The 7,500-nt window shown below is 44.1% G+C and overlaps 23 non-coding genes across 23 annotated transcripts; all 23 read left to right on the top strand.

Moving 5' to 3' along the window:
- The first annotated feature begins 40 nt into the window (after positions 1 to 40).
- On the top strand, positions 41 to 159 carry LOC145885070 (5S ribosomal RNA). Its single transcript, XR_014396650.1, has one exon. It is a non-coding gene; the product is annotated as a 5S ribosomal RNA (ribosomal RNA).
- A 139-nt stretch (positions 160 to 298) lies between these two features.
- Positions 299 to 417, top strand: LOC145852324 (5S ribosomal RNA). Its single transcript, XR_014374179.1, has one exon. It is a non-coding gene; the product is annotated as a 5S ribosomal RNA (ribosomal RNA).
- Positions 418 to 556: 139 nt separating this feature from the next.
- On the top strand, positions 557 to 675 carry LOC145882959 (5S ribosomal RNA). The gene has a single exon (XR_014394531.1). It is a non-coding gene; the product is annotated as a 5S ribosomal RNA (ribosomal RNA).
- Positions 676 to 814: 139 nt separating this feature from the next.
- Positions 815 to 933, top strand: LOC145882958 (5S ribosomal RNA). Its single transcript, XR_014394530.1, has one exon. It is a non-coding gene; the product is annotated as a 5S ribosomal RNA (ribosomal RNA).
- A 139-nt stretch (positions 934 to 1,072) lies between these two features.
- On the top strand, positions 1,073 to 1,191 carry LOC145882653 (5S ribosomal RNA). The gene has a single exon (XR_014394221.1). It is a non-coding gene; the product is annotated as a 5S ribosomal RNA (ribosomal RNA).
- A 409-nt stretch (positions 1,192 to 1,600) lies between these two features.
- On the top strand, positions 1,601 to 1,719 carry LOC145883316 (5S ribosomal RNA). Its single transcript, XR_014394891.1, has one exon. It is a non-coding gene; the product is annotated as a 5S ribosomal RNA (ribosomal RNA).
- A 409-nt stretch (positions 1,720 to 2,128) lies between these two features.
- On the top strand, positions 2,129 to 2,247 carry LOC145885069 (5S ribosomal RNA). Its single transcript, XR_014396649.1, has one exon. It is a non-coding gene; the product is annotated as a 5S ribosomal RNA (ribosomal RNA).
- A 139-nt stretch (positions 2,248 to 2,386) lies between these two features.
- LOC145852323 (5S ribosomal RNA) lies at positions 2,387 to 2,505 on the top strand. The gene has a single exon (XR_014374178.1). It is a non-coding gene; the product is annotated as a 5S ribosomal RNA (ribosomal RNA).
- Positions 2,506 to 2,644: 139 nt separating this feature from the next.
- On the top strand, positions 2,645 to 2,763 carry LOC145882957 (5S ribosomal RNA). The gene has a single exon (XR_014394529.1). It is a non-coding gene; the product is annotated as a 5S ribosomal RNA (ribosomal RNA).
- Positions 2,764 to 2,902: 139 nt separating this feature from the next.
- On the top strand, positions 2,903 to 3,021 carry LOC145882956 (5S ribosomal RNA). The gene has a single exon (XR_014394528.1). It is a non-coding gene; the product is annotated as a 5S ribosomal RNA (ribosomal RNA).
- A 139-nt stretch (positions 3,022 to 3,160) lies between these two features.
- LOC145882652 (5S ribosomal RNA) lies at positions 3,161 to 3,279 on the top strand. Its single transcript, XR_014394220.1, has one exon. It is a non-coding gene; the product is annotated as a 5S ribosomal RNA (ribosomal RNA).
- A 409-nt stretch (positions 3,280 to 3,688) lies between these two features.
- Positions 3,689 to 3,807, top strand: LOC145850696 (5S ribosomal RNA). The gene has a single exon (XR_014372544.1). It is a non-coding gene; the product is annotated as a 5S ribosomal RNA (ribosomal RNA).
- Positions 3,808 to 3,946: 139 nt separating this feature from the next.
- On the top strand, positions 3,947 to 4,065 carry LOC145884067 (5S ribosomal RNA). Its single transcript, XR_014395646.1, has one exon. It is a non-coding gene; the product is annotated as a 5S ribosomal RNA (ribosomal RNA).
- Positions 4,066 to 4,474: 409 nt separating this feature from the next.
- LOC145851822 (5S ribosomal RNA) lies at positions 4,475 to 4,593 on the top strand. Its single transcript, XR_014373674.1, has one exon. It is a non-coding gene; the product is annotated as a 5S ribosomal RNA (ribosomal RNA).
- Positions 4,594 to 4,732: 139 nt separating this feature from the next.
- Positions 4,733 to 4,851, top strand: LOC145852322 (5S ribosomal RNA). The gene has a single exon (XR_014374177.1). It is a non-coding gene; the product is annotated as a 5S ribosomal RNA (ribosomal RNA).
- Positions 4,852 to 4,990: 139 nt separating this feature from the next.
- On the top strand, positions 4,991 to 5,109 carry LOC145883315 (5S ribosomal RNA). Its single transcript, XR_014394890.1, has one exon. It is a non-coding gene; the product is annotated as a 5S ribosomal RNA (ribosomal RNA).
- Positions 5,110 to 5,518: 409 nt separating this feature from the next.
- Positions 5,519 to 5,637, top strand: LOC145885068 (5S ribosomal RNA). The gene has a single exon (XR_014396648.1). It is a non-coding gene; the product is annotated as a 5S ribosomal RNA (ribosomal RNA).
- Positions 5,638 to 5,776: 139 nt separating this feature from the next.
- LOC145883044 (5S ribosomal RNA) lies at positions 5,777 to 5,895 on the top strand. Its single transcript, XR_014394616.1, has one exon. It is a non-coding gene; the product is annotated as a 5S ribosomal RNA (ribosomal RNA).
- Positions 5,896 to 6,034: 139 nt separating this feature from the next.
- On the top strand, positions 6,035 to 6,153 carry LOC145883314 (5S ribosomal RNA). The gene has a single exon (XR_014394889.1). It is a non-coding gene; the product is annotated as a 5S ribosomal RNA (ribosomal RNA).
- A 409-nt stretch (positions 6,154 to 6,562) lies between these two features.
- LOC145851057 (5S ribosomal RNA) lies at positions 6,563 to 6,681 on the top strand. Its single transcript, XR_014372907.1, has one exon. It is a non-coding gene; the product is annotated as a 5S ribosomal RNA (ribosomal RNA).
- A 139-nt stretch (positions 6,682 to 6,820) lies between these two features.
- On the top strand, positions 6,821 to 6,939 carry LOC145857637 (5S ribosomal RNA). The gene has a single exon (XR_014378537.1). It is a non-coding gene; the product is annotated as a 5S ribosomal RNA (ribosomal RNA).
- Positions 6,940 to 7,078: 139 nt separating this feature from the next.
- LOC145852321 (5S ribosomal RNA) lies at positions 7,079 to 7,197 on the top strand. Its single transcript, XR_014374176.1, has one exon. It is a non-coding gene; the product is annotated as a 5S ribosomal RNA (ribosomal RNA).
- Positions 7,198 to 7,336: 139 nt separating this feature from the next.
- Positions 7,337 to 7,455, top strand: LOC145882955 (5S ribosomal RNA). Its single transcript, XR_014394527.1, has one exon. It is a non-coding gene; the product is annotated as a 5S ribosomal RNA (ribosomal RNA).
- Positions 7,456 to 7,500: the final 45 nt, after the last annotated feature.

Genomic DNA, 7,500 nt, shown 5'->3' with positions numbered 1-7,500 from the left:
TCACTTTGACTATATATGTTGTAGCAAGAGATTGTTTCTCCCTTACGGCCATACCAGCCTGGGTACTCCCGATCTCGTCTGATCTCGGAAGCTAAGCAGGGTCGGGCCTGGTTAGTACTTGGATGGGAGACCGCCTGGGAATACCAGGTGCTGTAAGCATTTTGTCCACGAGGGTGTGCTCTTGCACTATTTCATCAGCAACACTGCCTTGTAGTAAGCATTTAATGATGAATTGACTAAATGTCTGTTTTATCAGACTCACTTTGACTATATATGTTGTAGCAAGAGATTGTTTCCCGCTTACGGCCATGTCAGCCTGGGTACCCCCGATCTCGTCTGATCTCGGAAGCTAAGCAGGGTCGGGCATGGTTAGTACTTGGATGGGAGACCGCCTGGGAATACCAGGTGCTGTAAGCATTTTGTCCACGAGGGTGTGCTCTTGCACTATTTCATCAGCAACACTTCCTTGTAGTAAGCATTTAATGATGAATTGACTAAATGTCTGTTTTATCAGACTCACTTTGACTATATATGTTGTAGCAAGAGATTGTTTCTCGCTTACGGCCATACCAGCCTGGGTACGCCCGATCTCGTCTGATCTCGGAAGCTAAGCAGGGTCGGGCCTGGTTAGTACTTGGATGGGACACCGCCTGGGAATACCAGGTGCTGTAAGCATTTTGTCCACGAGGGTGTGCTCTTGCACTATTTCATCAGCAACACTGCCTTGTAGTAAGCATTTAATGATGAATTGACTAAATGTCTGTTTTATCAGACTCACTTTGACTATATATGTTGTAGCAAGAGATTGTTTCTCGCTTACGGCCATACCAGCCTGGGTACGCCCGATCTCGTCTGATCTCGGAAGCTAAGCAGGGTCGGGCCTGGTTAGTACTTGGATGGGACACCGCCTGGGAATACCAGGTGCTGTAAGCATTTTGTCCACGAGGGTGTGCTCTTGCACTATTTCATCAGCAACACTGCCTTGTAGTAAGCATTTAATGATGAATTGACTAAATGTCTGTTTTATCAGACTCACTTTGACTATATATGTTGTAGCAAGAGATTGTTTCTAGCTTACGGCCATATCAGCCTGGGTACGCCCGATCTCGTCTGATCTCGGAAGCTAAGCAGGGTAGGGCCTGGTTAGTACTTGGATGGGAGACCGCCTGGGAATACCAGGTGCTGTAAGCATTTTGTCCACGAGGGTGTGCTCTTGCACTATTTCATCAGCAACACTGCCTTGTAGTAAGCATTTAATGATGAATTGACTAAATGCAGCTTCCTGCCTTTTTAATAGGATCAAATTTCCTTGTGTTTTCAATTAGCATCTGCCTTGTATTTATAAGACAAACAAGAATATTGTTGCTGAATGCAGCTTGTGTGTGCTTTATGCTCCTTTGCCCTGTTCAAATGATGAAAGGAAATAAAGTTTGTATTTTATCCAACTACCTGTGCTAAAAAGTGATGGGAACAGTGTTTGTAATTTCTTCTACTTTTTCAGTGACACAAAGTTCAAGCTGCTTATCTAATTGGTGAAAATGCAATGTCTGTTTATCACACTCACTTTGACTATATATGTTGTAGCAAGAGATTTTTTCTAGCTTACGGCCATATCAGCCTGGGTACGCCCGATCTCGTCTGATCTCGGAAGCTAAGCAGGGTCGGGCCTGGTTAGTACTTGGATGGGAGACCGCCTGGGAATACCAGGTGCTGTAAGCATTTTGTCCACGAGGGTGTGCTCTTGCACTATTTCATCAGCAACACTGCCTTGTAGTAAGCATTTAATGATGAATTGACTAAATTCAGCTTCCTGCCTTTTTAATAGGATCAAATTTCCTTGTGTTTTCAATTAGCATCTGCCTTGTATTTATAAGACAAACAAGAATATTGTTGCTGAATGCAGCTTGTGTGTGCTTTATGCTCCTTTGCCCTGTTCAAATGATGAAAGGAAATAAAGTTTGTATTTTATCCAACTACCTGTGCTAAAAAGTGATGGGAACAGTGTTTGTAATTTCTTCTACTTTTTCAGTGACACAAAGTTCAAGCTGCTTATCTAATTGGTGAAAATGCAATGTCTGTTTATCACACTCACTTTGACTATATATGTTGTAGCAAGAGATTGTTTCTCCCTTACGGCCATACCAGCCTGGGTACTCCCGATCTCGTCTGATCTCGGAAGCTAAGCAGGGTCGGGCCTGGTTAGTACTTGGATGGGAGACCGCCTGGGAATACCAGGTGCTGTAAGCATTTTGTCCACGAGGGTGTGCTCTTGCACTATTTCATCAGCAACACTGCCTTGTAGTAAGCATTTAATGATGAATTGACTAAATGTCTGTTTTATCAGACTCACTTTGACTATATATGTTGTAGCAAGAGATTGTTTCCCGCTTACGGCCATGTCAGCCTGGGTACCCCCGATCTCGTCTGATCTCGGAAGCTAAGCAGGGTCGGGCATGGTTAGTACTTGGATGGGAGACCGCCTGGGAATACCAGGTGCTGTAAGCATTTTGTCCACGAGGGTGTGCTCTTGCACTATTTCATCAGCAACACTTCCTTGTAGTAAGCATTTAATGATGAATTGACTAAATGTCTGTTTTATCAGACTCACTTTGACTATATATGTTGTAGCAAGAGATTGTTTCTCGCTTACGGCCATACCAGCCTGGGTACGCCCGATCTCGTCTGATCTCGGAAGCTAAGCAGGGTCGGGCCTGGTTAGTACTTGGATGGGACACCGCCTGGGAATACCAGGTGCTGTAAGCATTTTGTCCACGAGGGTGTGCTCTTGCACTATTTCATCAGCAACACTGCCTTGTAGTAAGCATTTAATGATGAATTGACTAAATGTCTGTTTTATCAGACTCACTTTGACTATATATGTTGTAGCAAGAGATTGTTTCTCGCTTACGGCCATACCAGCCTGGGTACGCCCGATCTCGTCTGATCTCGGAAGCTAAGCAGGGTCGGGCCTGGTTAGTACTTGGATGGGACACCGCCTGGGAATACCAGGTGCTGTAAGCATTTTGTCCACGAGGGTGTGCTCTTGCACTATTTCATCAGCAACACTGCCTTGTAGTAAGCATTTAATGATGAATTGACTAAATGTCTGTTTTATCAGACTCACTTTGACTATATATGTTGTAGCAAGAGATTGTTTCTAGCTTACGGCCATATCAGCCTGGGTACGCCCGATCTCGTCTGATCTCGGAAGCTAAGCAGGGTAGGGCCTGGTTAGTACTTGGATGGGAGACCGCCTGGGAATACCAGGTGCTGTAAGCATTTTGTCCACGAGGGTGTGCTCTTGCACTATTTCATCAGCAACACTGCCTTGTAGTAAGCATTTAATGATGAATTGACTAAATGCAGCTTCCTGCCTTTTTAATAGGATCAAATTTCCTTGTGTTTTCAATTAGCATCTGCCTTGTATTTATAAGACAAACAAGAATATTGTTGCTGAATGCAGCTTGTGTGTGCTTTATGCTCCTTTGCCCTGTTCAAATGATGAAAGGAAATAAAGTTTGTATTTTATCCAACTACCTGTGCTAAAAAGTGATGGGAACAGTGTTTGTAATTTCTTCTACTTTTTCAGTGACACAAAGTTCAAGCTGCTTATCTAATTGGTGAAAATGCAATGTCTGTTTATCACACTCACTTTGACTATATATGTTGTAGCAAGAGATTGTTTCTCCGTTACGGCCATACCAGCCTGGGTACTCCCGATCTCGTCTGATCTCGGAAGCTAAGCAGGGTCGGGCCTGGTTAGTACTTGGATGGGAGACCGCCTGGGAATACCAGGTGCTGTAAGCATTTTGTCCACGAGGGTGTGCTCTTGCACTATTTCATCAGCAACACTGCCTTGTAGTAAGCATTTAATGATGAATTGACTAAATGTCTGTTTTATCAGACTCACTTTGACTATATATGTTGTAGCAAGAGATTGTTTCTCGCTTACGGCCATATCAGCCTGGGTACTCCCGATCTCGTCTGATCTCGGAAGCTAAGCAGGGTCGGGCCTGGTTAGTACTTGGATGGGAGACCGCCTGGGAATACCAGGTGCTGTAAGCATTTTGTCCACGAGGGTGTGCTCTTGCACTATTTCATCAGCAACACTGCCTTGTAGTAAGCATTTAATGATGAATTGACTAAATGCAGCTTCCTGCCTTTTTAATAGGATCAAATTTCCTTGTGTTTTCAATTAGCATCTGCCTTGTATTTATAAGACAAACAAGAATATTGTTGCTGAATGCAGCTTGTGTGTGCTTTGTGCTCCTTTGCCCTGTTCAAATGATGAAAGGAAATAAAGTTTGTATTTTATCCAACTACCTGTGCTAAAAAGTGATGGGAACAGTGTTTGTAATTTCTTCTACTTTTTCAGTGACACAAAGTTCAAGCTGCTTATCTAATTGGTGAAAATGCAATGTCTGTTTATCACACTCACTTTGACTATATATGTTGTAGCAAGAGATTGTTTCTCGCTTACGGCCATACCAGCCTGGGTACGACCGATCTTTTCTGATCTCGGAAGCTAAGCAGGGTCGGGCCTGGTTAGTACTTGGATGGGAGACCGCCTGGGAATACCAGGTGCTGTAAGCATTTTGTCCACGAGGGTGTGCTCTTGCACTATTTCATCAGCAACACTGCCTTGTAGTAAGCATTTAATGATGAATTGACTAAATGTCTGTTTTATCAGACTCACTTTGACTATATATGTTGTAGCAAGAGATTGTTTCCCGCTTACGGCCATGTCAGCCTGGGTACCCCCGATCTCGTCTGATCTCGGAAGCTAAGCAGGGTCGGGCATGGTTAGTACTTGGATGGGAGACCGCCTGGGAATACCAGGTGCTGTAAGCATTTTGTCCACGAGGGTGTGCTCTTGCACTATTTCATCAGCAACACTGCCTTGTAGTAAGCATTTAATGATGAATTGACTAAATGTCTGTTTTATCAGACTCACTTTGACTATATATGTTGTAGCAAGAGATTATTTCTCGCTTACGGCCATATCAGCCTGGGTACGCCCGATCTCGTCTGATCTCGGAAGCTAAGCAGGGTCGGGCCTGGTTAGTACTTGGATGGGAGACCGCCTGGGAATACCAGGTGCTGTAAGCATTTTGTCCACGAGGGTGTGCTCTTGCACTATTTCATCAGCAACACTGCCTTGTAGTAAGCATTTAATGATGAATTGACTAAATGCAGCTTCCTGCCTTTTTAATAGGATCAAATTTCCTTGTGTTTTCAATTAGCATCTGCCTTGTATTTATAAGACAAACAAGAATATTGTTGCTGAATGCAGCTTGTGTGTGCTTTATGCTCCTTTGCCCTGTTCAAATGATGAAAGGAAATAAAGTTTGTATTTTATCCAACTACCTGTGCTAAAAAGTGATGGGAACAGTGTTTGTAATTTCTTCTACTTTTTCAGTGACACAAAGTTCAAGCTGCTTATCTAATTGGTGAAAATGCAATGTCTGTTTATCACACTCACTTTGACTATATATGTTGTAGCAAGAGATTGTTTCTCCCTTACGGCCATACCAGCCTGGGTACTCCCGATCTCGTCTGATCTCGGAAGCTAAGCAGGGTCGGGCCTGGTTAGTACTTGGATGGGAGACCGCCTGGGAATACCAGGTGCTGTAAGCATTTTGTCCACGAGGGTGTGCTCTTGCACTATTTCATCAGCAACACTGCCTTGTAGTAAGCATTTAATGATGAATTGACTAAATGTCTGTTTTATCAGACTCACTTTGACTATATATGTTGTAGCAAGAGATTGTTTCTCGCTTACGGCCATACCAGCCTGGGTACTCCCGATCTCGTCTGATCTCGGAAGCTAAGCAGGGTCGGGCCTGGTTAGTACTTGGATGGGACACCGCCTGGGAATACCAGGTGCTGTAAGCATTTTGTCCACGAGGGTGTGCTCTTGCACTATTTCATCAGCAACACTGCCTTGTAGTAAGCATTTAATGATGAATTGACTAAATGTCTGTTTTATCAGACTCACTTTGACTATATATGTTGTAGCAAGAGATTGTTTCTAGCTTACGGCCATATCAGCCTGGGTACGCCCGATCTCGTCTGATCTCGGAAGCTAAGCAGGGTCGGGCCTGGTTAGTACTTGGATGGGAGACCGCCTGGGAATACCAGGTGCTGTAAGCATTTTGTCCACGAGGGTGTGCTCTTGCACTATTTCATCAGCAACACTGCCTTGTAGTAAGCATTTAATGATGAATTGACTAAATGCAGCTTCCTGCCTTTTTAGTAGGATCAAATTTCCTTGTGTTTTCAATTAGCATCTGCCTTGTATTTATAAGACAAACAAGAATATTGTTGCTGAATGCAGCTTGTGTGTGCTTTATGCTCCTTTGCCCTGTTCAAATGATGAAAGGAAATAAAGTTTGTATTTTATCCAACTACCTGTGCTAAAAAGTGATGGGAACAGTGTTTGTAATTTCTTCTACTTTTTCAGTGACACAAAGTTCAAGCTGCTTATCTAATTGGTGAAAATGCAATGTCTGTTTATCACACTCACTTTGACTATATATGTTGTAGCAAGAGATTGTTTCTCCCTTACGGCCATACCAGCCTGGGTACTCCCGATCTCGTCTGATCTCAGAAGCTAAGCAGGGTCGGGCCTGGTTAGTACTTGGATGGGAGACCGCCTGGGAATACCAGGTGCTGTAAGCATTTTGTCCACGAGGGTGTGCTCTTGCACTATTTCATCAGCAACACTGCCTTGTAGTAAGCATTTAATGATGAATTGACTAAATGTCTGTTTTATCAGACTCACTTTGACTATATATGTTGTAGCAAGAGATTGTTTCTCGCTTACGGCCATACCAGCCTGGGTACTCCCGATCTCGTCTGATCTCGGAAGCTAAGCAGGGTCGGGCCTGGTTAGTACTTGGATGGGAGACCGCCTGGGAATACCAGGTGCTGTAAGCATTTTGTCCACGAGGGTGTGCTCTTGCACTATTTCATCAGCAACACTGCCTTGTAGTAAGCATTTAATGATGAATTGACTAAATGTCTGTTTTATCAGACTCACTTTGACTATATATGTTGTAGCAAGAGATTGTTTCCCGCTTACGGCCATGTCAGCCTGGGTACCCCCGATCTCGTCTGATCTCGGAAGCTAAGCAGGGTCGGGCATGGTTAGTACTTGGATGGGAGACCGCCTGGGAATACCAGGTGCTGTAAGCATTTTGTCCACGAGGGTGTGCTCTTGCACTATTTCATCAGCCTCACTGCCTTGTAGTAAGCATTTAATGATGAATTGACTAAATGTCTGTTTTATCAGACTCACTTTGACTATATATGTTGTAGCAAGAGATTGTTTCTCGCTTACGGCCATACCAGCCTGGGTACGCCCGATCTCGTCTGATCTCGGAAGCTAAGCAGGGTCGGGCCTGGTTAGTACTTGGATGGGACACCGCCTGGGAATACCAGGTGCTGTAAGCATTTTGTCCACGAGGGTGTGCTCTTGCACTATTTCATCAGCAACAC

Source organism: Salmo salar, chromosome 08 (assembly GCF_965601325.2).
Source record: "Salmo salar chromosome 08, fSalSal1, whole genome shotgun sequence".
Classification (NCBI taxonomy): domain Eukaryota; kingdom Metazoa; phylum Chordata; class Actinopteri; order Salmoniformes; family Salmonidae; genus Salmo; species Salmo salar.
This window is presented reverse-complemented; position numbering and strand designations above follow the sequence as displayed.